The sequence below is a fragment of the Pseudophryne corroboree genome, chromosome 5 (genome assembly GCF_028390025.1).
Source record: "Pseudophryne corroboree isolate aPseCor3 chromosome 5, aPseCor3.hap2, whole genome shotgun sequence".
Taxonomy (NCBI): Eukaryota; Metazoa; Chordata; class Amphibia; order Anura; family Myobatrachidae; genus Pseudophryne; species Pseudophryne corroboree.
The window spans coordinates 461143888-461169905 of record NC_086448.1 but is presented as its reverse complement, the minus strand read 5'-3'; the positions used below and the strand labels follow the sequence as shown (position 1 = coordinate 461169905).

The 26018-nt window shown below is 44.6% G+C and overlaps 1 protein-coding gene across 2 annotated transcripts in view; it reads left to right on the top strand.

Moving 5' to 3' along the window:
* BASP1 (brain abundant membrane attached signal protein 1) overlaps window positions 1-26018 on the top strand; it is a 144588-nt gene that overhangs the window by 24429 nt on the left and 94141 nt on the right. Inside the window, exon 1 of one of the 2 annotated variants that reach the window (XM_063922944.1) lies at window positions 19994-20015. The exons of the other annotated variant lie outside the window; for it this stretch is intronic. The gene's annotated coding sequence lies outside the window, so the exon portion shown is untranslated. Of the gene's footprint in view, window positions 1-19993; window positions 20016-26018 lie in introns of those variants that run through there. 2 annotated transcript variants of the gene reach the window in all.

The window sequence follows — 26018 nt, the reverse complement described above, 5'->3', positions numbered from 1 at the left end:
ATCCCGACACCTATCGGATTCCCGACAGTGGAACTTCTACACAAAAATTCACTTGTCGACATTCTGAGAATGTTGACCTGTTGCTTGTCAACATGTTAAATGTTAACATCATAACGGCTGACATTGTGGTGTCTACATTATGATTTTTTTTTTTTTTTTTACTACATCCCTGCTAAAAGTTCCTTTTTATTGAGAAATTCAGCAAAAATGATGACCGTAAGTAAATTTTGCTTACATGTTACCCTTTAGGGTCAGTTATGTGGTGGTGGACTGAACTGCACTTCTGTATGTCCACATAATTTGTGATAGGTAAAAGCATTAATGGTGGCTGCCAATCTCATTGACCATAAATAGTTTAATTTGGTCCTGAACCACCATCCTGTGGCACTCCTGAAAGTACCCCTCAGCACCCAATATTGGGACTAATGCATTAGGGCACAGATTTTCAACCCCTTTCAGTGCATGTTTTCAGGTCACCTCACAGAGTCACTATTGAAATAATTAGCTCCACTGGTGGATCCATAAAATGGGTCAGTGAGTAATGAAACACCTGTGCTTCTGCTGGCTAACCGGGAAAAACGTGGGGTTCTGAGACCGAGTTTGAGAACCAGTGCATTAGAGCATTAGTTCCAATTAAAATTTTGAAAAACGTTTTATCCATACATATTTTGAAGTTGCAATCTCATTTATTTATTTATTTTTAATAGCAATTTTATTTTTAATTTCAACATACATCTGATGTTAAAAGCCTCTGTAGGTGAAGGTGTGTATGACTACCAGTCACGCAGACAGACCAGCAAACTCATTTGGCAGTGGGTTGAGTCACACGTTCTGTTCCCATAGGTAAACTCTCTGGAGCTATTCAATAACAAACCTGCGAGCAGCCCTGAGGCAGTATCCTTGTTTCTGCTTGCAATCTCCAGAGACTAAGGCAGCGGAGGGAAGGAGAGAGAGAATTTTACAATGCAGACAGAACTCTGAGGAGAATTCTTAAGCCACTGTGGTTCAGTGGTAACCGCATACCTGCAGTAACCATTGTAGTAGCAAGACACCGGACAGTCTGAGAAATTATAAATAATAGTCGCTTGAGGAAACAAAGTAAGGAAAATGGTAATTATAGAGCACCTTCTTACAGCAAGTCACAGATTTTAAAGTTGCCCTATCGCCTGTGGAATTAGTGAAGCATTTCAACTTTGTCCCGTCTCCTGAGACGGGGAAGCTGCTCCAAGCAGTGGTTAATTTCCCTGGGATCCATAGCTTTCAGTGTTTGTGAGGAAAAGTGAATGACAGGACCAATGATAAGCTAGCAAACGAAGGTACCACTTTGCTTCCCATGGCGCATCCTGTTCACTGCAGATAGACTTTTCCATTAAATAAGAATATTTATGGATTAGATCAAGTAACAAAAGCTGCAAGAATATCTCCAAGTTCAGTACTCCCATTTTTTTCTTTGATCGGAAAAGATCTCATGGCTTGCAAGCCTTCGGAGTGGGGGATACTGGTTTAAAGGCTGCAAATGTCCATTGATCGTAAAATCGTGCCTGGTTGTACTTGCTGTACTTGTTTCAAAAGCAAGTGGAACGTTTTGGTATCCTTAATGAAACTTGTTTTAGAATGCGAGGTTCTAAGGTGCCATCAAGGAACTGTGACACGGGCTGGTAAATGGAATTACAAGCAGAGATGATTGGCCTCCCTGTAGGTTTCTCTAGGCTTTTGTGTATTTTAGGAACTGTAAACAGGATAGGAGCTACTGAAAAGTCCTGCTGTAATGCCGTAACTAATTTGTCAGAGAGTAAACCATCTTTTTTTTTTTTTTTTTAGTTTTTTTTTGGCACCAAGTAGGAGATCATAAAGTATCCTCTTGTAGTCTTCTATGGGGATCGTTCACAAGTGTTGGTAGGTGTTTGTATCGGACAGTTGACCCATGATCTCGGACTTGTAGTCCTTCAGATTCATAATGACATCCCCGCCTCCCTTGTTGGTGGGGCGAATGACGATGTCTCTGTACGATGCCAGGTCCTTGAGGGCCGACCATTCAGCCTTAAACAGATTGCAATGAACTTCCCAAGATGCAGCTGTGTACTTGATCATGGAGTCTAAACCACAGTTGCTGACACTTTAAATATAATTTCACTTATTGGGTTTTTAAGTATTGTAAGTCACATTCGGAACTGTGGGCACATTTAGACAAGTGGGCATAGGAACACTGCAATCCTTAACTCAGTGGTTTCAATACTTTTTTGAATCACGGTGCCCTAGAATATCAGAATTTTTTTCACGGCACCCCTAGGCCAAAAATTTCTTATTGAGAAATTTAGAAAGAAATATTACATTAAGTAGATGGCAATTATATGTCATCCTTAGGGTCAGTTGTGTGGTGAGGGACAAGATTTGCTTCTGTTTGTCCACATACTTTATGACCGTCAGCCAACAGCATTGTTTTTTTCTATTATGTTGACCATGAATAATTTGAATTGGTCCTGGACCACCAACCCAGGGCACGCCTGCAAGTGTCCCGAGGCACCCCAGGGAGCCACGGCACACAGTTTGGGAACCTCTACCTTAACTTATTATAACATAACTAGTATATTGCACCCATCCCATTACACTTTCCACTCTGTCCTGGTGGAAACCCCACCCCACATGTGCACACACTTACCTCCTTCTCGGTGGCTGATCCTCTTCTAGGACTGTTCCAACATTTTATGTACTAGAGAGCCTTGACTTGACATTGTTTCAGTCATAAATCAAAATGTAGTCTACGAATGACGAAGAGAAATTACATTGTTTAGGAATAGTAAAGAATAAGTTACCCCCCTGAAGCTGCGGTTTGAGCTGCAACAGCTGAAGGCTTTGTAGTACAATACTTTTGCCTATTTATAGTATTGTATAGAAAAGGGCTGCACAGATTGAGTTCTACAGCAAAATGATCTTTAACATTGTCAGCGCCCAAAGTACATGTCAGCAGAGCCGTCTTAACAGCAGTGTAGGCCCCTGGGCACAGCAATGCACTGGGCCCCCTACCCATGCTCCAGCGGTAGCGGTGGGAGGAGCTATCAGCAGCAGCTTTGATGTCCAACGGGTGGTAGGGGGTGTTCTATCTTCTGCCCAGCATGTAGGACCTGAAGCAGTGATTTCTGCTAATTACTCCTTTACTGCACAGATGGGGCTAAACTGTAGAAGGGGTCATTGGGCTGAATGAAGAAGCCCTGGTACATGACTTCCAAGGTGGTAGGGGGTGTTTAATACGTAGGGGAGGGGTGGCTAGTGGGGTTCACTACGATATGCCGGCAGTCGGGCTTCCGCGACCAGCATACCGGCGCCGGGAGCCCGACCGCCGGCTTACCGACAGTGTGGCGAGCGCAAATGAGCTACGCGCGCCACACTATTTTATTCTCCCTCCAGGGGGGTTGTGGACCCCCACGAGGGAGAATAAGTGTCGGTATGCCGGCTGTCGGGATTCCGGCGCCAGTATACTGTGCGCCGGGATCCCGTCAGTCGGCATACAGAAGACCACCCGGCTAGTGGAGTGGGCTTAATATTTATCATTTTACCATGGGAGGGCAGCTTGCTTGACTGCAGATATCTCAAGTTCCTGAAAATATATTTCTTAGCTTTGAATCGGATAAAATATTATAGAGTCCCACCTTTCAGAAGATTCTGGGGACTTGGGGATCAGAGTTCTGTAGCCAGAGCAATTCACCAACGAAAATCTAAAACTGCATATTAGGCATGTGGAGCTGGAGCAATGACCAGCTGCTTGAAGACTGATATCTCTGGTTCTGGGCATAGTAGAGACACACTGCCAGTGTCCACTAAAAGGGAAGAGTCCAAGCTTTTGGCTTATACCCTTAGAAATACCCAAAGTCAGACAGAACCCGAAATATCTGGCTGGGAAAAGCAATTAACAGGCTTGGATGGGGACCACTGCTTTCAAGTCGGATATCTCCGGTTCCCCAGGGCCGATTTTCAAAAATCTGGTACCCCTGGAAAGAGGGGACCCTCAGCTATCAGCCTAGGGCCCTTATTCTCTTGGGGCCCTTGGGCAAGAGCCCATTGAGCCCATACGAAAAGACGGCCCTGCATGTCAGGAAGGAGGGTTCTGAAGAGGAGCCCAGGCCATAACTACTACATGTGGGAGCAGGTTATGTCGCGAGGTGCTGTCCAAAAGTGCAATATTAGTTTAAGAATGTCATTTAACTAATCTTTGTAACCAAGGCATATTGCAGCCTTGAATTTGGGGAAGGAAATAGGGAAGTCAATACAGGTTGAGTATCCCATATCCAAATATTCCGAAATACGGAATATTCCGAAATACGGACTTTTTTGAGTGAGAGTGAGACAATGAAACCTTTGTTTTTTGATGACTCAATGTACACAAACTTTGTTTAACACACAAAGTTATTAAAAATATTGTATTAAATGACCTTCAGGCTGTGTGTATAAGGTGTATATGTAGCATAAATAAATTGTGTGAATGTAGACACACTTTGTTTAATGCACAAATTTATAAAAAAATATTGGCTAAAATGACCTTCAGGCTGTGTGTATAAGGTGTATATGTAACATAAATGCATTCTGTGCTAGACTTGGGTCCCATCACCATGATATCTCATTATGGTATGCAATTATTTCAAAATACGGAAAAATCTAATATCCAAAATACCTCTGGTCCCAAGCATTTTGGATAAGGGATACTCAACCTGTATAATAATTCACCAAGTACAATAGTGCTAGAAAAATTTTGAACCCTTTAAAATTTTATGAATTTCTGCATAAATGTAACCTAAAACATGTTCAGCTTTTCATCTAATGCCTAAAGATAGAATAAAGAGAATGTACTAAAAAAATAACGCAAGAAAGGATATACTTTTTCTTAATGTATTCATTAAACTGATACATTAAATTTCTTTATTGTGAAACGTATGTGAACTGCTAGAATTATCAGTTCAGTTAAGGGGACAGGTCTCTCTTTCACTGGATGATATCGTCTGCTTAAATGAGAAAATTGCTGCTTTTCAACCCAAGTACTTCATCCAACTGTGATATGCAGTGGTGCCAGTATTATTGTTATGGGCTGGTTTGTCATTTGCTCATTGTAAATAGGATGGCTTGTCATTATGGATACAATTATGAATTCTGGTTTGTACCAGCAAATTCAATAGGAGGAGGTCAGGGAATTATGGGACAGATGTATTAAGTCTGGAGAAGTAATAAAGCAGTGATAAGTGGAAGGTGATAATGCATCAGCCAATCATTATGGATTTGAAAACGACAGGAGCTGATTGGCTGGTGCATTATAACCTTCCACTTATCACTTCTCCAGGCTTAAATACATATGCCCCCATCTGTGAACTAAAGCTCAACAGAAGGTGGGTCTTGCAGCAGGAACACAACATACAAGTTGGTCAACTAAAAGGATTGTTGTAGCCAGTGGTGTATTTTTACCTAGGGGCTGCAGCCCTCCCCAGCACTGATTTACATTTTGACTGGCAGTAACCTACTATTGGTAGTGCTACCTGACAGTCATCAGCAGGACAGGCAGTCCCATCGAGAGCTGTTTTCTGGCTTCTGTGTGTTAAAGCTGATGCAGTCTATAGAAGCCGGTGTATTGCGCATGCACAGTCCCATCGCGGCTTAGCTGGTCCCAGCGCCTGTCAGATCCATTGTAAAGGTGTCATGGCCAATCAGCCTGGGGCTCTGTCTCCTCCTCCTACTGCGGGCAGCGGCAGCCTCCCTCCTCCAAAGAGGAAGGAGCTGCCACTGATTGTAGCAGAGGATGTGTGTTTTGACATGGTCAAGTCAAAGTTTAATGCAATAGAAAATATTGTGGTGGGATCTGATGCAGGTTTTGAAGACTTTTTCAAAATTTAAAAATTAGTAATTGGCTAAAATTCTTCTTAGCCTACAGTATGTGCTGGACTGATCCAATAAGGGTGTGCTATGGAAGGTAAATAGTAACTAGGTCGACAGTGTCTAGGTTGACCAGTATTGGTCGACAGTAACTAGGTTGACAGGGATGCTAGGTCGACAGGTGAAAAGGTCGACATTAGTTTTTTTATGGGGGGTTTTTGTGTTTTTTTTGTAGAGTGACCGGGAACCCCAATTAGTGCACCATGTCCCCTCGCATGGCTCGCTACGCCTCGCTCTGCTACCGCTGCACTCGCCACAGCTTACCATTCCCAATTGTAGTCCACGTGGATCGTTAAGTATGAAAAGGTTCAAAAAAGAAAAATATTGTGAAAAACTCATGTCGACCTAGAGACCCTGTCGACCAATAGTGGTCGACCTAGATAGTGTTGACCTAGTTACTGTCGACCTAGAGACCGGATCCCGATCAATAATTACTGTGAATGTGTGACGTTATTTTTAAACAATGGGGGCCATACCAGTTACTATAGCCTAGAGCAGTGATTTTCAACCTTTTTTTTTACTCGCGGCACACCGAACAATATTTTCAAATTGCCAAGGCACACCATCAGTTACCCACTGAAAAAAAAAAAACAACAACACACATTGGCCGTCACAGTAAAAAAAAATCCACACATACATTGCCTACACAGAAAAACAATCACATTGATCCCCACATAAATCATGTTGCTCCCCACATGAATTATTCACATTGTTCCCCCCGTATATCCTTATTCTCCCCACATAAATCCAATTGTTCCCCACCGGAGAAATAAAAACACAAATATTAGCCCCTACCGGTCAGCTGTCCTCCTCCCTGTCTCTCAGTGGCGGGCGTTGTTCATAGTGGAGTGCTGCGAATACTGAGCAGTGGGCAGTCAGGCAGGTGTGGATGTGGGTGGGCTAGGTAAGCTGTGTATGCATGCGGGAATTGGAAGATGTGTATGCAGGTGGATGGGCTGAATAGGTGGTGAGACACGGCGGCCGTGACCTACTGTATGATATCACACCGCCGTGATTTCAAGGCATAGGTCACGGCCAGAGCACGACTGATCCTCTAAGAAGATTCCGGGCCAACAGTTCATCCTGAAGGTGCGGGAAGCTGCTCTGGCTCCGCAGCACACCTTGCAATTGGTCGCGGCACACTAGTTGAAAAAGCCTGTCCTAGAGGTTAACATATATTTTTTCCAAGGGGCAGATTTAACCAGATGTGGTTTGCATCCCTGGTCTCCTTACCCAACCCAATTTACAACGAGTGATATTCTAATTATCACTCCTTACTAATCTCAAATGGTGCTCCAACAATTTAGTTCCTAAACGTGTTTGAAGAATGACCGTTAGGAGCTGATTTTGTTGGAGCACCATTTAGGAATAGTAACGAGTGATAACTAGAATATCACTTTATGTTAAATCTGCCTCTTGGAGCGGTATTCAATTACTGTAGATGTGCTACTTAACTGCACTGGGAAAAGGGTGGTAACCTCGGGCTCTAACGCTCGGGGCTACTCAATTACAGCTTCTTTACCTTACACAATAAATTACATAATAACACTCGTTAACCCGTAGAATCCGGGATACGTTCCTGGAGTTACAGGTTAACATGTTCATGCCACCCGCGATTAGGGAATTAAATGCAGATTTTTTTTTTCTTTGAGCCTCCCTCAGACTCAGACAAAATTCCACGTTAAGTGCAGCCTGCCAGATCTAATTGAATAGTCCCAGCAGATCAATTAGCCTACGGTAATTAACCACGACTAATTTTATCCAGCCCTTAAAGTTGGAGCGATTTTGTCAATTAATGAATGGGAAAGTAAGGTATATGCTTTTGTAAGTTGATTTATTATGTTCCAGTTATCTAGTTCTATGACTTAAGATGAAGATCTGAACATTTAGATGACATTTATGCGGAAATTCAGAAAATTCATAAGGGGTCTCAACCCTTATACTACCGCTCACCTTAAATGTTTTTTTTATTTAAATTGTGTTAAAGAACCAGTAAACCATTTTTTCCCTATCATCTGCTCCCATTACCTATTTTGAACAGAGCCCTAATAAGACGCTGCTCTTAGAACTATTAACTACATTTATTTTTTATTTTTATTTCTGTGAACAAGGTTCCTGTATTTAGGAAAAGGTAATCAAGGGTGCTTGTTAAAAATGAGTGCCATTAATATGATGATCTTTTGTTTGCTAGAAGGAACATTTTATATATAGTGGCCAGTGTAACTTTTGTCGGTTTTGCATTTAACCTGTTTGATGGAACACTAAATTGAGACGGTATGGTCCTGATGCAGAATTAGAAGTAAAATCTTGCATATTTTACTTAAAAGGAACGTGCACCAAAACATGCCCGTATATCCTGTTATACATCAGTGTCCACACCTGGTTTGCTACTAGTCATCGGTGGGCACTTGCCCTATACTAGTTGCAACAGATATGCATTTATTACAGTCTCATTTTCATGATGTCCAGCTCTGCATTTTGATGTACTAAAGGATGTCAGATGAGCAATATTTTTATTCATTATAAAAAATAGTTTTTACAGTATTACACTATAGCATAGGTACATGAATTAAATCTTGACTCTAGTGATCTGACCCCATCTGGAATATTCATGAGTGAAACTGTATCTGGATGATAGGTTGACAGTCAAATGGTTGACATGCATATGGTCGACACATGAAAAGGTCGACATGAGGTATCTTTTTTTTCATACTTTACCATCCACATGATTGGCAATAGTAACCTGTGCAGAGGTAGCGGGGCAAGGCACCTTGCCCGAAGCATGGCGAGCATAGCGGTGCAATAATTAGGGCTCCATGTGCTGGAAGGGAAAATTTGACACCAAAAAAAATTAAAAAAACATGTCAACCCTTTTCATGTGTTAACCATTTCTGTGTTGACCTTTTGACCATGTCGACCTTTTGACTGTCGACCTATTGACCCATATCCGGGCGAAACACTTACCTCTCTACTACAGCTGCAACTACTTACCTATAGACAAAAAATAGGTATTTTACTCCTATGGAAGTTCTAAGATCCAACCTATTTTGAAACAAGACCATATTTGATGAGGACTTCTATTGCATCGGTTTGGTACACATATGACCAAAGAGTCTAAAAAAAAACCCTGCAGTTGTTTGGAGTTGTTGTTGCCTCTCCTAAAGGATTCTGCTTGACTCTGTGACAGAGTATTGTAAAATCTCAGGTGGTGTATGTGTGGTGTGTGTGTGTGGGGAGCAGGAAAACTGGGTAAATTTGTGAGCGTCTTTTACAGGGGCCAAATTGTGATGCTTAGATGACTGGGTCAGAGCATCTACATATAGTCTTGTGGGATGTTTCCGGTATGCAGTGGCTAGTTCCTACCAAAAGTGGTCCACGGAAGGTCAGCCGATAAACCAGTGACAAGATCATTTGTGTGCGGATCATTGAGGTGCTTGCGGAGTGAAGGCTAGTCTGTCTGATCGGGTTCCACAGAAGAGCCATTGTAGCACACATTGCTGAGAAAGTTAATGCTGGCCAGTATACATTGTGTGTTATGACACCTTTCTATCTCAGCTTGCTGTGTAACCACAGACCGGTCAGTGTGCCCATGATTATCCCTGTCCATCACGCGTAAACATCTGTAATAGGCACGTATGCATCTGAACTGGACCATGGAACAAGGGAAGAAGATTGCCTGGTCTGATGAATCATGTTTTCCTTTACATGGTGTAGATGGCTGTGTGTGTGTCATTTACCTGGAGAAGAGCTGGTACTGGGATGCAAGCCTCAGTGGAGTGTAATGCTCTGAGCAATGTTCTACTGGGTAACCTTGGGTCCTATCATTCATGTGAATGTTACTTTGACACATACCACTTACTGAAACATGGTGATGGTATTCCCTGATGGCAGGGGCCTCATTTAGCAGGGTAATGCGCCTTGACAAACTTCAAGCATTAAGTTTAGTATTCATTTATATTTTTAACATTTACGTTTTTTAAATTGTGCCATGTATGTGGATGTCACCCTTATTGTCTCACCCCAGAAAAAAACTTTGAGAACCACTGAGTTACAGGACAACATAATTTTTGCACCATGTCCGTAAATAACAACATGTTATTAATAAAACTATTTGTAGTTTTGCGGGTATCTCTAACATATTCAAATGATATCTTGGTAATAGTTTTTCATGAGCAAAACGATATGGCTCACTATTGACTTGCAAATGAAAACTTACCCCAAACAAATTACGTGCTGTTACTAGCATATGTCTTGCTTCAATTCATTGCATGCTTGTTACATACATCCTGTTTGTTACATGTTGTAAACTGCAGACAAAGTACTCATTTCTGTAGTGTGATGTCACATGGGCCTTTTGCAATTATTTGTACATAAAGTCTGTTGATGCAACAGAGGATGATAGCATATCAACGTTCTGTATGAAGGAAGTGGTAATTTCCTCCTCTGATATAAACAGACCATAATTAATACAAGGCGCAGATCCAGTTTACAGAGTCTCCCTGATTTAGCCAGTGTGCTCCGTATTCTAGTTTGACACTAGAAAGTAAATCTATCTAGGTAAGTAACAAAATCAATTTGTATGTATCTATCTATTTATCGGTCTACATACTGTATCTGCTGTATTTTTCTTTGTTGAATACACTTACTGTAAATACAGTAGACTGTATTTCCCTATTAAGTAAATTTACCACATGACTATCAGGTGTAGGGCTGCAATGGTGCATTGTTTAGCAGCTCATCATGTGATTAAGAAATATGCTGCTTATAATGAATGTTTAAATAACACTGTATCAGGATAAATGTTGGCAACACCAGTTACTTTTTGTAAACTTCGATTGAATTTGTAGCCTTTCAACTGCCGTCGTAATTTTTTGCCAAGTCTTTTAGGAGCGATGTCATTGCCCACTTTATATAAAACTTCCTCTAGTTTCCTTATTTTTTCTCTTGCGTCTTAGAGGATGCTGGGGTCCACATTAGTACCATGGGGTGTAGACGGGTCCACCAGGAGCCATTGTCACTTTAAGAGTTTGAGAGTGTAGGCTGGCTCCTCCCTCTATGCCCCTCCTACCAGACGAAGTTTAGAAAATGTGCCCGGAGGAGCCGGTCACAGCTAGGGGAGCTCTACAGAGTTTCTATAGTAAAGTTTATTTTTGAGTTTATTATCTTACAGGGAGGCTGCTGGCAACAGCCTCCCTACATCGTGGGACTAAGGGGGGGGAGTAGTGTCCGCCCTGCGGGTTCTGAGACACTATCTCCGCTGACAGGACACTGAGCTCCTGAGGGGATAGATCGTTCCCCGCCGCAGGGGATCGCTCACCCCAGCAGCATGCCGCCACCCCCTTACAGAGCTGAAGAACAGCGGCGAGTGAGTCACCGACCCCCTAGCAAGCGGGGGGCCGGTGTGAAGATGGCGGCATCAGGGTAGGAGTGCAGTATTAACTGCACTCCGGAGGCTCAGCGGTACATAGTGCGGCACTGTGAGGGGTGCCCTGAGCCAGCGCCTACACCCTACACTGGCCACACAGCCTGTCGGGGTCTTGGGAAGTCGGCATTAATCCTCAGGCCAGTACAATCCTAGGAAGAGTGGGAAGACGGCGCCATTTTGGGGGCGGAGCTTCTCCTCAGAGCGGACCCAGCAGCGTTCAGCGCCATTTTCCTGCCTGCACAGTGCTGTCCAGGAAGAGCAAGTCCCTCCAAAGCAACTCCAGCTATCACTCATGGCACCAGGGGGTTGTAGAAGAAGAGGGGGGTGGGGGGGGAGGCTGCAAAATGACTATGTAACCTATTAAGGTGCACAGTCAGCGCTGATAGGGGGTCTCCCTTTATAGTAAAAGCGCTGTGTGTGTGGGTTGGCTCCAATCTCTGTGTCTCTCTTGTCATTCTTGGGGGTGAAACGGTCTGTCCTCCCCTGTGTGTGTTGTGTCTGTGGTCTCCATTAAGCAATGTCCAGGGACTCTGTGTCATATGCTGCAGAGGATATGTTCTCTCAGGATGATCCCATTCCATGTAATCAGGATTGCACTGGTTTAGCACAGATTCCAGCAAGGGAGCCTGAGTGGTTATCCTCTATCAAATCTATGATTTATCAGATTTCAAATAGGGTTGCACAAAATTAATCTGCAACTCAGGCTTTACAGAACTCTATGGCAGTCTGGCCCAGTTCTGGTACATCAGGGCTCCCCACTGTATATTCACATAAACGTGCTCTTGCACAGATCATGCAGGATGATACCGATTCTGATACTACAGATGGGGATGTGTTGCGGGGGGCAGCATCTCTTGCAAAAGGGGTGCAGTTGATGATAGAGGCTATTAGGGATGTGTTGAATATTGCTGATACAACACCTGAGCAGGTTGAGGAGGCTTATTTCACTGAAAATAAGAAAGCCTCGCTAACCTTCCCTGCGTCAAAGGAATTAAATGCTATTTTTGAAAAAGCTTGGGAAAACCCAGATAAAAATTCCAGATACCTAAAAGGGTTCTGGTAGCGTTTCCTTTCCCGGTAGAGGATAGGAAAAAATGGGAAAACCCGCCTGTTGTTAACGCGTCAGTATACAGACTCTCAAAAAAGGTGGTTTTACCTGTTCCAGTATCTACCGTCTTGAAAGAGCCGGCTGATTGTAAAATTGATAATACACTCAAATCCATGTACATGGCTTCTCTTCTGGGGCAATACTACGTCCCACTATTGCCAGTGCTTGGATTGCCAAAGCTGTAGTAAAGTGGTCAGGCACGTTACTTGAAGACTTGGATACTATGGAGAAATGTGATGTTGAATTGTTTTTACGGAACATTCAGGATTCGGCAGGATTTCTGGTAGAATCCATGAAAGACCTGGGTTCCATGGCGCTGGGAATTTCTTCCATGTCTGTATCAGCTCGTCGAGGACTGTGGTTGCGCCAGTGGTCTGCTGACGCGGAATCCAGGAGAAGTGTGAAGACTCTACCCTACACAGATCAGGCTCTCTTTGGGGAAGCATTAGATGCATGGATCTCCATGGCTACGGCTGGTAAGTCACCCTTTCTTCGCTCAGATACACCTGCTCGGAAGAAACCCTTTTCTTCAGCTACATCACAGCCCTTTCGGTTTCCCAAGCCCATAAAGGCCAAGCCGTCCAACACCTTCTTTCGGGGAGGTCGGCCCAAGTCCAAGAAACCTACGGCTGCAGGTTCATAAGAACAGAAACCTGCTTCAGGTACACCAAAGTCCTCAGCATGACTGTGGACTGCACGCCCCGGAGGTGGGGCTGGTGAGAGAGCGAGATTCAGGCATTTCAGTCATGTCTGGGTGTCATCCGGCCTGGACCCCTAAGTGCAAGATATTGTGTCTCAGGGGTACAGGCTGGAATTTCAAAATCTCCCTCCTCACCGATTTTTCAAATCAGGCTTGCCAGCTCTGCTGGTGGACAGGACTGTCCTGCAAGATGCCGTCCAGAAGTTGGTGGATGCACAGGTCATTGTGCCAATACCACCCCATATGCAAAACAAAGGTTACTATTCGAACCTTTTCGTGGTACCGAAACCGGATGGTTCGGTCAGTCCCATTCTGAACCTAAAATCACTAAACCCCTTTCTGAGGGAGTTCAAGTTCAAAATGGAGTCTCTCTAAGGGCAGTGATATCATCAGGTCTGGAGGAAGGGGGGAATTCCTGGTATCCCTGGATATCAAGGATGCGTACCTCCACATTCTGGTTTGGCTGCCGCATCAAGCTTATCTTCGATTTGCTCCGTTGGACTGTCATTTTCAGTTCCAGGCCCCGCCATTCGGCCTCTCCACAGCACCGAGGGTGTTCACCAAGGTGATGGCGGAAATGATTCTCCTCCACAGACAGTTGGTGAACATATTTCCATATCTGGACGATCTGCTGATAAAAGCATCGTCCAAGGAGACGCTGTTACGGTCAATAGCTCTCACGACCCAGCTTCTCAGGGAACATGGCAAAGAATGCCAAATTGCTTTCTCACAAATATTTAAAATGCCCGCTCTAATATATATTGTAAATGCCTGCACCTCTTATTACCATATCCCATGAATGTGCGCTATACATCGCAAAACACTGCATCCCATAAGAGAAAACAATACACCCACACATTATCTGAGTTCCAAAGCTCATTGATGTATATATTTGTTATTAAAAAGGATATGGATTCAATATATATTACAAAGTACAGTATACCTATAGTTACATGATTACAACTCACACAGTAAGCAGTTAATACATAAAGTTACATACAGTTACATACAGTTTCAGTTACATGCCAGCATACAATACCATTATCCTTAAGTTATATAAATTCGTCTTTCCATATCACTCTCTCTCTCTGTAAAGTAATGCTGGGACTCCATCTTCCTCTGAGACCAAAAACAGGAACTACCTTCCTGTGTGATCAGCAAAATTTGTTATCTAGTTTCTGGGGGAGGGGTTCACGATGAGTCACCATTCCCTTTGTATATGCTGAACAGGTTCAGTCTTGGGGATGTCCAAAGAGGCTGGCCTGAGATTCCTGTTCATTACCTGTTTGGAATATCTATTGTTCTAATAAAAGTGATTTTGGCTTTTATACATTTAATCATAATTCCGTGTTGCAATGTCCTACAACTCAATAACAAGTATCAAATGAATCCACACATTAATCTGGTAGTTTCAATAGTAAACATGACCGGTCTATCTTGTTTCGTTCAAATAATACACATACATGACACCACTCCATCATATACAATTCTAAACCATCATGATGTCTGGCGCTTGATATTATTATAATTATGTACTGTATGAGATAAGTGTCGAATCCATCTCTGTGGCATGTCCGTGTAAATGCGTGTGTTATCATATATTGCTGTGCTCGCTGCGCGTATTTGCAAATATAGCGACTTATATCTGTGTAGTTTGTATGTTCTCTTTATGTAATATTTTTTTGACTTCGACATGGCTGAATCCTGAATCTTCCAAAATCACATTTGGAACCAATCAGGAGGTTGTCATTTCTGGGAATGATCCTCGACACGGAAGTGCAGAGGGTGTTTCTTCCAGAGGAAAAAGCGTTGGTGATACAAACAATGGTCCGGGATGTCCTGAAACCAACCCGGGTGTCGGTTCATCAGTGCATTCGCCTTCTGGCAAAGATGGTGGCCTCTTATGAGGCCCTGCAGTACGGGAGGTTTCACGCTCGGTCCTTCCAACTGGATCTCCTGGACAAGTGGTCGGGATCCCATCTACACATGCACCAGAGAATACGTCTCTCCAAAAGCCAGGATTTCACTCCTCTGGTGGCTGCAACTGCCTCACCTTCTGGAGGTCCGCAGGTTCAGGATTCAGGACTGGATCCTTCTAACCACGGATGCAAGTCTCCGGGGCTGGGGCGCAGTCACTCAAGGGGAAACCTTCCAAGGAAGGTGGCCAAGTCTGGAAGCCGGCCTGCCGATAAACATTCTGGAACTAAGAGCCGTTTACAACGGCCTTCTTCAAGCGGGCCATTCAAGTGCAGTCAGAAAATGTGACAACAGTGGCTTACATAAACCGACAGGGCGGAACGAAGAGCAGAGCTGCAAGGTCAGAGGTAACAAGAATCATCCTCTGGGCAGAAAAACACGTGTTGGCGCTGTCAGCAATCTTCATTCCGGGAGTAGACAATTGGGAAGCGGACTTCCTCAGCAGACACGATCTGCATCCAGAGGTGTTCAAGGAGGTAACAGATCTTTGCGGCGTACCCCAGATCGACATGATGGCCTCTCGTCTCAACAAGAAGCTTTGGCGGTATTGTTCCAGGTTGAGGGACCCGCAAGCAGTGGGGGTGGATGCCCTAGTGACTCCGTGGGTGTTCCAGTCGGTGTACGTGTTTCCTCCACTTCCACTCATCCCAAAGCTCATAAGGAGAACAAGGGTTCAAGCGATCCTCATTGCTCCAGACTGGCCAAGAAGGGCTTGGTACGCAGATCTTCGGGAGGACCTGCTGCAGCAGGGGCTGTTCGCCTATCAAGACTTACCGCGGCTACGTTTGACGGCATGGAGGTTGAACGCCTGATACTAGCTCGAAAGGGCATTCCAAACAAGGTTATTCCTACCCTGATACAGGCTAGGAAAGGAGTAACGTCTAAACATTACCATCGAATTGGAAAAAATATATGTATCTTGGTGTGAGTACAAGAAATTTCCTGCGGTGGCGTTTCAACTGGGACGGTTTCTCCTCTTCCTACAAGCCGGTGTGGATATGGGCCTGAGGTTGGGATCTGTGAAGGTCCAGATTGCGGCCCTATCCATTTTCTTCCAGAAACAACTGGCTGACCTCCCTGAGGTTCAGACCTTTTTGAAGGGAGTTCTGCACATCCAACCTCTCTTTGTACCACCTACGGCGCCTTGGGACCTTAACGTGGTGTTGCAGTTCCTCCAATCGGACTGGTTTGAGCCTCTACAGGAGGTTGAGGTCAAATTTCCTACATGGAAGGCTGTCACGTTGTTGGCCTTAGCTTCTGCTAGACGTGTGTCGGAGTTGGGGGCTTTGTCCTGTAAAAGCCCATACTTCATCTTCCACGAAGATAGAGCTGAGCTCAGGACACGTCAGCAGTTTCTTCCGAAGGTTGTGTCGGCATTTCATATCAACAACCTATTGTGGTGCCAGTGGCTACTGACTCCTTAATTTCATCAAAGTCCTTGGATGTTGTAAGGGCTTTGAAAAATCTATGTGAAGAGGACTGCTCGTCACAGAAAATCGGACTCTGTGTTTGTCCTGTATGATCCCAAGAAAATTGGGTTTCCTGCTACTAAGCAGATGATCTCTCGCTGGATCAGGTTCACTATCCAGCATGCGTATTCTACGGCAGGATTGCTGTGTCCTACTTCTATCAGGCCCACTCTACTCGTAAGGTGGGGTCTTCCTGGGCGGCTGCCCTGGGTGTCTCGGCTTTACAACTTTGCCGAGCTGCAACTTGGTCTGGGTCGAACACGTTTGCAAAGTTCTACAAGTTTGATACTTTGACTGAACTTCAGATCATCAGAGGCCAATCAGTTCTGCAGGAGCCTCCGCGCTCTCCCTCCCGTTCTGGGAGCTTTGGTACATCCCCATGGTACTAATGTGGACCCCAGCATCCTCTAGGAGGTAAGAGAAAATAGGATTTTGGTTACCTACCGGTAAATCCTTTTCTCATAGTCCGTAGAGGATGCTGGGCGCCCACCCAGCGCTTCTTTTTTCTGGTATCGTTATTTGGTTCAGTACAACTTCGGTTTAGTTTGAGTTCTGCATTGTTACAGCGGTTGCTGAGTTTTTAAGCTAAGTTGGCTTGATGTGCCTTGTATGTGTGAGCTGGTGTGAATCTCGCCACTATCTGTGTTTAAATCCTTCTCTCGAAGATGTCCGTCTCCTCGGGCACAGTTTCTAGACTGAGTCTGGTAGGAGGGGCATAGAGGAAGGAGTCAGCCCACACTGTTAAACTCTTAAATGGCTCCTGGTGGACCCGTCTATACCCCATGGCAGTAATGTGGACCCCAGCATCCTCTACGGACTACGCGAAAAGTATTTACCGGTAGGTAACCAAAATCCTATTTTTTTCAGTCTTTTTCTATTGCTTACGTAGCCACATTTGAAGGCTGGTGAATTTAGTGATTGGTTGACTCCATTCAGTTAACATCGGCAAAAAGTACTTGAAGTGCTTTATGACCATTTTAGCTGATTTGGAGGCCTGTTCATCATGCTAAAAAAAAAAAACAGCAGTGATCATTATGGATTAAACTAGCTGCAAGGCCAATGAACAGTTCGGAGGCATTCATTATGCCTCATTAATTAAAGTATAACTTCCAAAAAGCTGCTCTTTCTGAGGAGTCAGCTTTTTTTGAATGCCGAGTCTTTTCCCCTTTAGTTGCACTATCCACTTACTTTAACATGATTTGCTGAAATGGCAGATTTACCGCCTTTAACTGGGAACCCCTCTGTAGGAGCCGCTGTCCATGGTGCTGGCTGGCAGCCATGTTACGAATGGTCTCCGGAGCCTGAAAGTTCCCAGCAGGTCACACTGGTGACCAGCAAGCTGTGAGACAGTGGAGCAGCAATGACAGCACGATTTGAGACTCCTGGAATACAGACTTGTCATGTAAACTATTGGGGGGGGAAGGTCTGTACACAGTAGTACTAGTATTCCAGGTTCAGAACCACTGGTCTAGGTGTACAAATACAATACAATGAAATAGGAGCCCTGTTCATTTGGATGATGCAATATAGAACCTAGTGGTTTGGAATATACGAGTTAGACAAGCAAGCTTCCATTTGATCCTCAGAGACTGCACCTACAGTGAGAACTAGTGAGACCACACACATTGCAGCTGAAATACAGTACACTAGACTGCTCCATTTGAGCTGTCCACAATGGTGGAAACCAACCAGCAACAAAGAGCTTACTAGTATTTATTTTCCCTACTCATAATCTAGCTACTGAAAGAGTAATTGAAAGAATCACCCATAACTGAATTGCTATATTCTTTCACTAGTAATGTGGTGGAGCTATCTGCTTTTAGACCCTCTACTAATGTTAGCTTTTTTGCAGAGGGCAGAATCCTCTATAGAGGAGTGCTGCGGAATTGTTGTGCACTATATAAACAACCGATAATGATTTCTGTGAATATACCTAATGGCTAGCTTCCTGGGTAAAGAGATTCATTCATTTTTAAAGCAGCGAATATCACGCTGAATGGGACAGCCACCACTCATTCAGATGTGGCTATGCTTACTTAGAGGTGCACCCGGCTTTCAGTAAAAATAACAACCTACTTTGGTGCTCTGTTTATATGCTGCTTACATTTTAGGAAGATGGAAAAGGGCAGATATCACCATTTTGTAGTTTGAATATTGCTATTTTAAACCCATATGAGGGTTGATTAAAGATCCCGCAGAGGAAAGAGATGATAAAAGGACTACTTTATGTATGCAGATAGTGTATCTTAATTCTAAACTTCCTTAACATCCAGAAATTATGATAATTTAGGACGGGAGCATGGACCATTGCTACTTTAATATGTGTCTTCATCAAATTAATCTTGACCTCTGCCAATTTTTTTCAATGCATTTTGCAACAATGTGTATTTCTGAAATGATCAAGCACTGGTTATGCCAGTTTCCTATTAGAGCTAAGAGCACTTGGAAACATGGGCATGATTAATTTCTAGGCCACTTTTGAATGCTACCATTCACTATAGTTTTGACCCAGAAATGTAAAATGGCAATACCATGAAATGCAAACCAGGCATGTTCTGCCTTTGATATTATCGCCATTTTAAATTTTGAGGTCAAAAACTCTGTTCAGTAGATTGTTTGTTTGTTTTTCCCTGTTCTCTAATCCCAACAGGGCCAATTCTAGATATATATATATTTTTTAGAATAATATAACTTTTTCCCATATTGTCCATGTACATAAAGATTTTTGTGGTTCATTGCCATACGTCCCCTTAGACCTGAAGTGGTGGGCAGATGCAGGCAAGCTGGGATAGTGTTATACCCCTTTTCCACCCGAGTACCGGGTCCGATCCAGTATGTTTAACCTGGCTACAACCTGTGTCGGCCCCGCCGTTTCCACTGCACTTCGACATGGGTTAATCCCGAGTCGATTCTGCTTCCACTTAACCCAGGTAAGCTATGTAAAGCTATTGATGTCACTCGTTACTTGGATCTGAAATCACGGGTAATGACCGTTTCCACTGCACAGTTACCCGGGTCATTACCGTGTTACCGTATTCAACCCAGGCAACTACCCGGGTAGGATTCCAGGGTCACTCAACACATGTTGAGCCGTTTCCACTTACTAAAAACCCGTGTTGATGCGTGCCCCCGTGCAAAAACACGGGTAAATTTAGCTAGTGGAAAAGGGGTATAAGGGTATGTTCAGAACTGGTGCAATGGTATGTTATCTAGCTTCTTCTAATTATCTAATTTCATATTGAGCCCTCAAGCTGATGATATTTAAATTGTTAGCTTAATGGCTATGTTATGTGAAGTCACAGCAATATATTCACTTTACTAATTTATAATTTCCTTTTTTTCTGCAAGAACAGATATAGGGAGAGATTTAGCAAATCTTGGGGAAAGATAAAGTGGAAAAGTAGCACAGCATTTAAAATGACGGTAAGAAGCTGATTGGTTTGTGCTTTACCCCTCTACTATATCTCTCTTCTTGATTTGATGCATTTTTTTTTTTTACTTGTGTAATTTTTTTATTGAAGTTTTTCAGGGAAAAACAAAAAAACATTAAATACAGAACAAAGCCAAAACACCAAACAAAAAAAAAAAAAAAAGAAAAAGGTACAGGAAAAATACAGCAAATAATGCAATCTGTGTCACATAGATAAAGATAATAAGTGTCGCGACAATCTCGCAAATTCACATACTAAGCCTCAATCGGTTAGAGAATAGTGCCCCAGCTGCAGCCAGACGGGAGGTATTCCACCTATCCCACTTGCTGAGGTAATGGGGCAGGGTCCGTCTAGACCTATGTGTAAACCTCTCATGTCCTGACACCTCATTCACTAGAGCTCGCCAATTGTACACATTAGGGGAAGACGTAGCAAACCAGTTACGCGCTATAATCACCTTAGCTAAGGTAGTCAGGCAAAGAACATATTTATATAATGCCGGGCAGTAGGATTCCTCTAAGTCTAGCGCAAACATACACAGTGTAGGAGAAAGGGGGGGTAGCATAGGTTCAGTAAGCAGACTGTCCGACCAGACTGCTTCCCAAAAGGCATATACAGTGGGGCACAGCCATAGCAGATGCCAAAAGGTAGCTTCAGGGGCACCACATCTTGGGCAGGTAGTACCAGGCCGTAGACCTGCTTTACATAAAGAAACTGGAGTTCTATACGTCCTATGTAAAACAAAGAAATAAACCTGCTGGTACTTGACACACTGAGTAGTATATTTAAGAGAGCACAACACCTGGAGCTATTGGTCATCTGTAAGTGGGCCAATGTCTTGGTCCCACTTAAGTTTAAGTTGGTCAAATATATTCGGGCAGATGTGGGCATTAAGACTAACATATAAAGTGGAAACTTGGTGACTTGTACCCAAATTAATAACCATGTCTTTAATCGGGGAATCGGAAATGGACGGAGGCGAGGCCCCAAACTGTGCCTGCACCGCATGGCGGAGCTGTAGATAACGATAAAAGGATCTATTGGATATTTCAAGCTCCTCCCGCAGTTGTGTGAAAGATTTAAAAACACCATTATCATACAGTTGTGAAACTGTGGTAAGGCCCGCCCCAATCCATATATTGTCCTGTGAGAGCTGCAATAACTCCCTATACGCTGGGTTAAACCAAAGTGGTGTGTCAGAATCTGTACCTCGCCATGCATAGTAGGAGTGAGTTTGACGCCATACAAGTAGCGACTGACGGAGTAAAGGAGGAAGACCAGCAGTAGAAGAGGCAGAGAGAAGGAACTGGACAGGAGAGAAGTGGGACCCCACATACTCGGCAAAGAATCTCTCAAACGTGGGACTATCCCTACTGAGAATCCAATTAGACAAATGCGCAAGTTGGGCAGATAGATAATAGGCCCGTAGATTGGGAAAACCCAAACCTCCATCCAATTTAGCCCTGACCAGAGCTCTCAGGGCAACCCTATGCGTTTTGTCGCCCCAAACAAAAGAGGAAAGCACACTATCAATGCTAGTGAAATTTTTCTTGGGGATATAAGTAGGAGAGTGCTGCAATAGATAAAGATATTTTGGTTGTATCACCATCTTGATCAAGTTAAAGCGACCCGTGACAGTAAGGGTAAGCTTCTTCCATACATGAATCCGTCGCTTCAGATCCACCGTGACCTGGTCAATGTTTTGATGTACAAAAGACTTAACATTAGGAGTGATCCAGACACCAAGATACTGAAAGCGAAGGGTCCAGTGCAAGGAGGACACAATAGGCAATGGGTCAGGAAGAATACCAGATATGGGAAAGACCTTAGATTTATTCCAGTTGATAGTCAGGCCGGAATAGAGGCCAAATGTATCATCAATACTTAGAAGGGAGGTCAGGGAAGCATCAGGGTCACTGAGAAACAAAAGCATGTCATCGGCATATAATGCAATAACATCCTCATGTCCGTCAATAGTATTGCCCCTAACATCAGGGGACGCTCTAATGAAACTCGCCAATGGTTCCACAGCCAGGTCAAAAAGGGCAGGGGACAGTGGGCAGCCCTGTCTAGTACCACGAGACAAAGCAAATGGGGATGTTACATAACCATTGACGGATATTCGAGCCACGGGGGAGGAATAGAGTAATTGTACCCAGCGTATGAATTTGGGGCCAAAAGCAAATAGTCTAAGGACTTCCCACAAATACTCCCATTCCACAGAGTCGAAGGCCTTGACAGCATCCAGGGAAACCACCACAGCCCCCGACTCGGACTGGTTCCCCCCATCTGCAGGTGACAAAACGGTCGCCTCAAATTTTGGAGAGTAGACTTGCCTGGCATAAATCCTGTCTGATCATCATGAATGATCGAAGTGATAACACTATTGAGCCTAAGTGCCAGAATTTTGGCCAAAATCAGTAGGTAGCAATGAGATTGGGCGGTAGGACTCTGGGGCCGTAGGGTCCTTACCTGGTTTGAGGATCACCACAATAATAGCTTCTGACATAGAAGGAGGCAAACGAGCACCCTCTAGCAAAGCATTAAAGAGAGTCAAAAGATAGGGGACAAAGTATGCACGATATTGTCTATAGACTTCAACTGGTATACCGTCGCTACCCGGGGCCTTTTTATTAGGGAAGGAGGCAATAGCTGCCTCAACTTCCTCTGAAGTGATACTAGCATCTAAAAAATCTATAGATTGTTGGGACAATTGTGGTAGGACAATACATGAAAGATTTTGCTGTAGTTGACTGGAGGTACAAGTGACTTTAGAGGCATACAACGAGGAATAAATGGACTGGAAAACCTGGGCTATCTCAGGAGTGGCATAGACCATTTCGCCCTGGGCATCACAGATCTGATGAATGGAACCTCCAGTTCTCTCCCCCCGAGCTAGAAAAGCCAAGTAACTACCCCCCATGTCCGATTGTGAATAGAGGGTATGCTGGTAGAAAAGTAATTTGCGCCTTGATTTATCAAGTAAATGGTCAGACCAGGCTTTCCTGGCCAAATCCCACCTCACTCGGTCACTAAGGGTCTTAGTAGAAAGGTAAACAGACTCAGATTGGGAACAGGCAAGCTCCAGGCGCACCTCCTCCTCCCTACTAGATTTTTTGACACTAGCTATTTGTCGTATGAAGGATCCCCGTAGCGAAGCCTTAAATGCGTCATGTTTAACCAGTTGATCAGAACAGGATGCATTATGAACCTCAAAATCACTCCATTCACGAACCAAGGCCTCATGATCAGTCAACAAGGTCAACCAAAAGGGGTTCAATTTCCAAAGTTTAGCCCCACAGACAGGCACAGAATCTAGGCCACCAGCAAGGGTGAGTGGTCCGAGATTCCCCTCTGTAGGTACTGGACATCTAGTATTCTAGCAGTGAGATCAGGGTAAACGAGGGCCAAATCTATTCTCGAGAACGTGTGAAAACTGGCCGAGTGGCAAGAGTATTGTAGTTGTTTGAGGTGTCTCAGCCTCCAAACATCCAGGAGCCCAAGCTCGGCAACCAGCCTTGCAAACGGTGTGGGGGACGGGGAAGTAGAGGGTAGAGTAGGGGGAAGCTCAGCCCACCGATCTAAAACTTTATCTAAAACATTATTGAAATCTCCGATGCAAAGGACCGGTGCTGAGGGAGAAGTAGCAATAAACTACATTGCCTGTCGGAGTACTTCATTATTGTAGGGGGGGGGGGGATATACACAGCAAGTATATGCAAAAGTGTACGGTTAACATAAGCCCTAAGGAATACATACCTGCCATATTGGTCAATTTGACTATAAACTAAATGGAAATTAACCGACTTCCGCACCAAAACTGAAACCCCCCTGGAATTAGCAGAAAAGGTGGAATGATAGGAGAGACCAACCCAGGGTTTCCTGAGAGCCAAGGTTCTAGTACCAACCAAGTGTGTTTCGGAGAGGCATATGACAGCTGCCTTATACTTCCTCACCTGAGATAAAACCAGAGCCCGCTTGATGCTGTCATTCAGGCCCCTCACATTCCAGCCGAGTATGCGGAGTCCATCAACCCCTGCAGCCATGAGTATAAGAAAGAAAGGACAGAAGGAGAAAAGAAGCAAGGGGCGAATATGGAGAGGCAGAAGAAGAGGAATATCCAAGGCAAGCAGGACACGTAACAGAGAGGAACCCGGAGTGTAGAGCAGGAAGGAGCAAAGGGACCACTGCGGCCCTCCACCAGCAAGCAGGTAAAGCATCCGGAGACCAAAAGGCACATATAAGAAAAAACATAGACACATTGCAGTTCAAGAAAAAAAAATAACACAGTGACACATGGAGCAATACATATACAAGAAAAAACAAACAAACCCAAAACAGCCCAAACACCCCCCTCCCTGCATATCCATTCCAAACTAGACACGCCTGGATCCCAAAAAACCAACTAAACTAAAGCTGAAAACCTATAGCAACCCCAGGGAGTAGAGACAAGTATTGCCTCTACAAAAAGTCTATATCCTAGCATTCAGCTCCTAAACTTAAAGATCGTCCCCGCTACATGAATAGCAGGAGTACAAAACCCAGCAAACAATGCGACCCCTGAGAGAGAAACAGTCCTCAGTTAGGGGCCCGAGGTCTAAGCTTGAGGGGTATTGAAGAAGTGTGTGGAGCCATCATACACCACCCTTAAACGTGCCGGAAACAACATGGCATATTGGATTTGATGGTCCAAAGCTTCCTTTTGACCTGAAGGAACTGCGCACGCGACTTCTGGACATCTACGGCGAAGTCCGGATAAACAGAAATATCATGGTTGTCAAATTTCAAAGGACCCTGTGTGCGGGCCAGCCGCAGGACCGCATCCCGGTCCCTGTAGTGTAGGAAACGGGCTATGAAAGTGCGTGCAGGTGCGCCCGGGGGAGGAGCCCTGGCAGGCAATCGGTGCGCCCTCTCCACAGAAAACTGAGGACCAAAGTCATCGCGTTGAAATAATCGGAGAAGCCATGTTTCAAGGAACGATTCTGGGGAGGCCCACAAAGCGGACGTTATTACGACGTAGTCTTACTTCAATATCAGAGAGCTTCGCCTTAACTGCCGACATTTGAGTTGTGAGATTGGAAACCGTATCTTTAAGAGGATTGGTGACGTCTTCTAAGTCGGAGATACGGTGCTCCGCTTCCCCCACCCGTTCACGAATCTTTTGCATGTCATGTCTGATTAAAGTGATATCCACCTGTACTTGGCCGATTTTGTCCATGACTCTGTGTTCGGACGTGGATATGGCCAAAAGTATTTGCTGCGTCGACTGGGACGTGTCATCCTCTCGAGGAGGTGTCCCCGAGGGGGAAGGAGGGGATGGGGGAGCAGTACCCCGGGTGGGTTGGGAGGAAGACTGAGAGCCTCTAGCGTATTTTTCAAGCTTAGCAGCAGCAGTAGCAGCACTGCCCCCACGCACCATGACGGGACACGGGTGGAACACGGAGGTGGAGGTAGAAATAGCAATAACAGTAGAGGCCAAGTGCGAGAGCAAAGCTACTGAAGTAATGCAGAGAGAGGACTCCCGTAATGATGATATAAAACAAACAATACGTGCTCACCACAGGCTGTAAAATCTTCAGGCTTCCAGAGTCTCACTTAGGTGAATGAACACAAGCAGGAAAAAGGAAAATCCTTAGCGGCAGCAGTCAGGCTGTATAATCAGCAGCTGGCTTTCAAGTGGACCCTCATGGAGAGTAGTGTAGATAGGGAAGCGCCAACCAGCAATGTAGGCAGAGTAGGATAGCTGCAGGTGTCCAGGCAGCCCCGCAGGCAGAGTAGTGCAGACAGGGAGGCTCCAACCAGCAGTGCAGGGAGGCAGGGGTCGTCAGGAGGGACGGTCAGTGCAGATAGATGCACCCCCGCACTGTCAGCAGCAATCACCGCCAGACAGAGACGGTCAGCCCGCCAGGCGCAAGGTGGCTGGAGACAGGGGCACACGCCGACCTCCGGAGCAGCAGAGGGCACGGGTGAAGGGAGCTCTGGCCCAGCGCGTCCC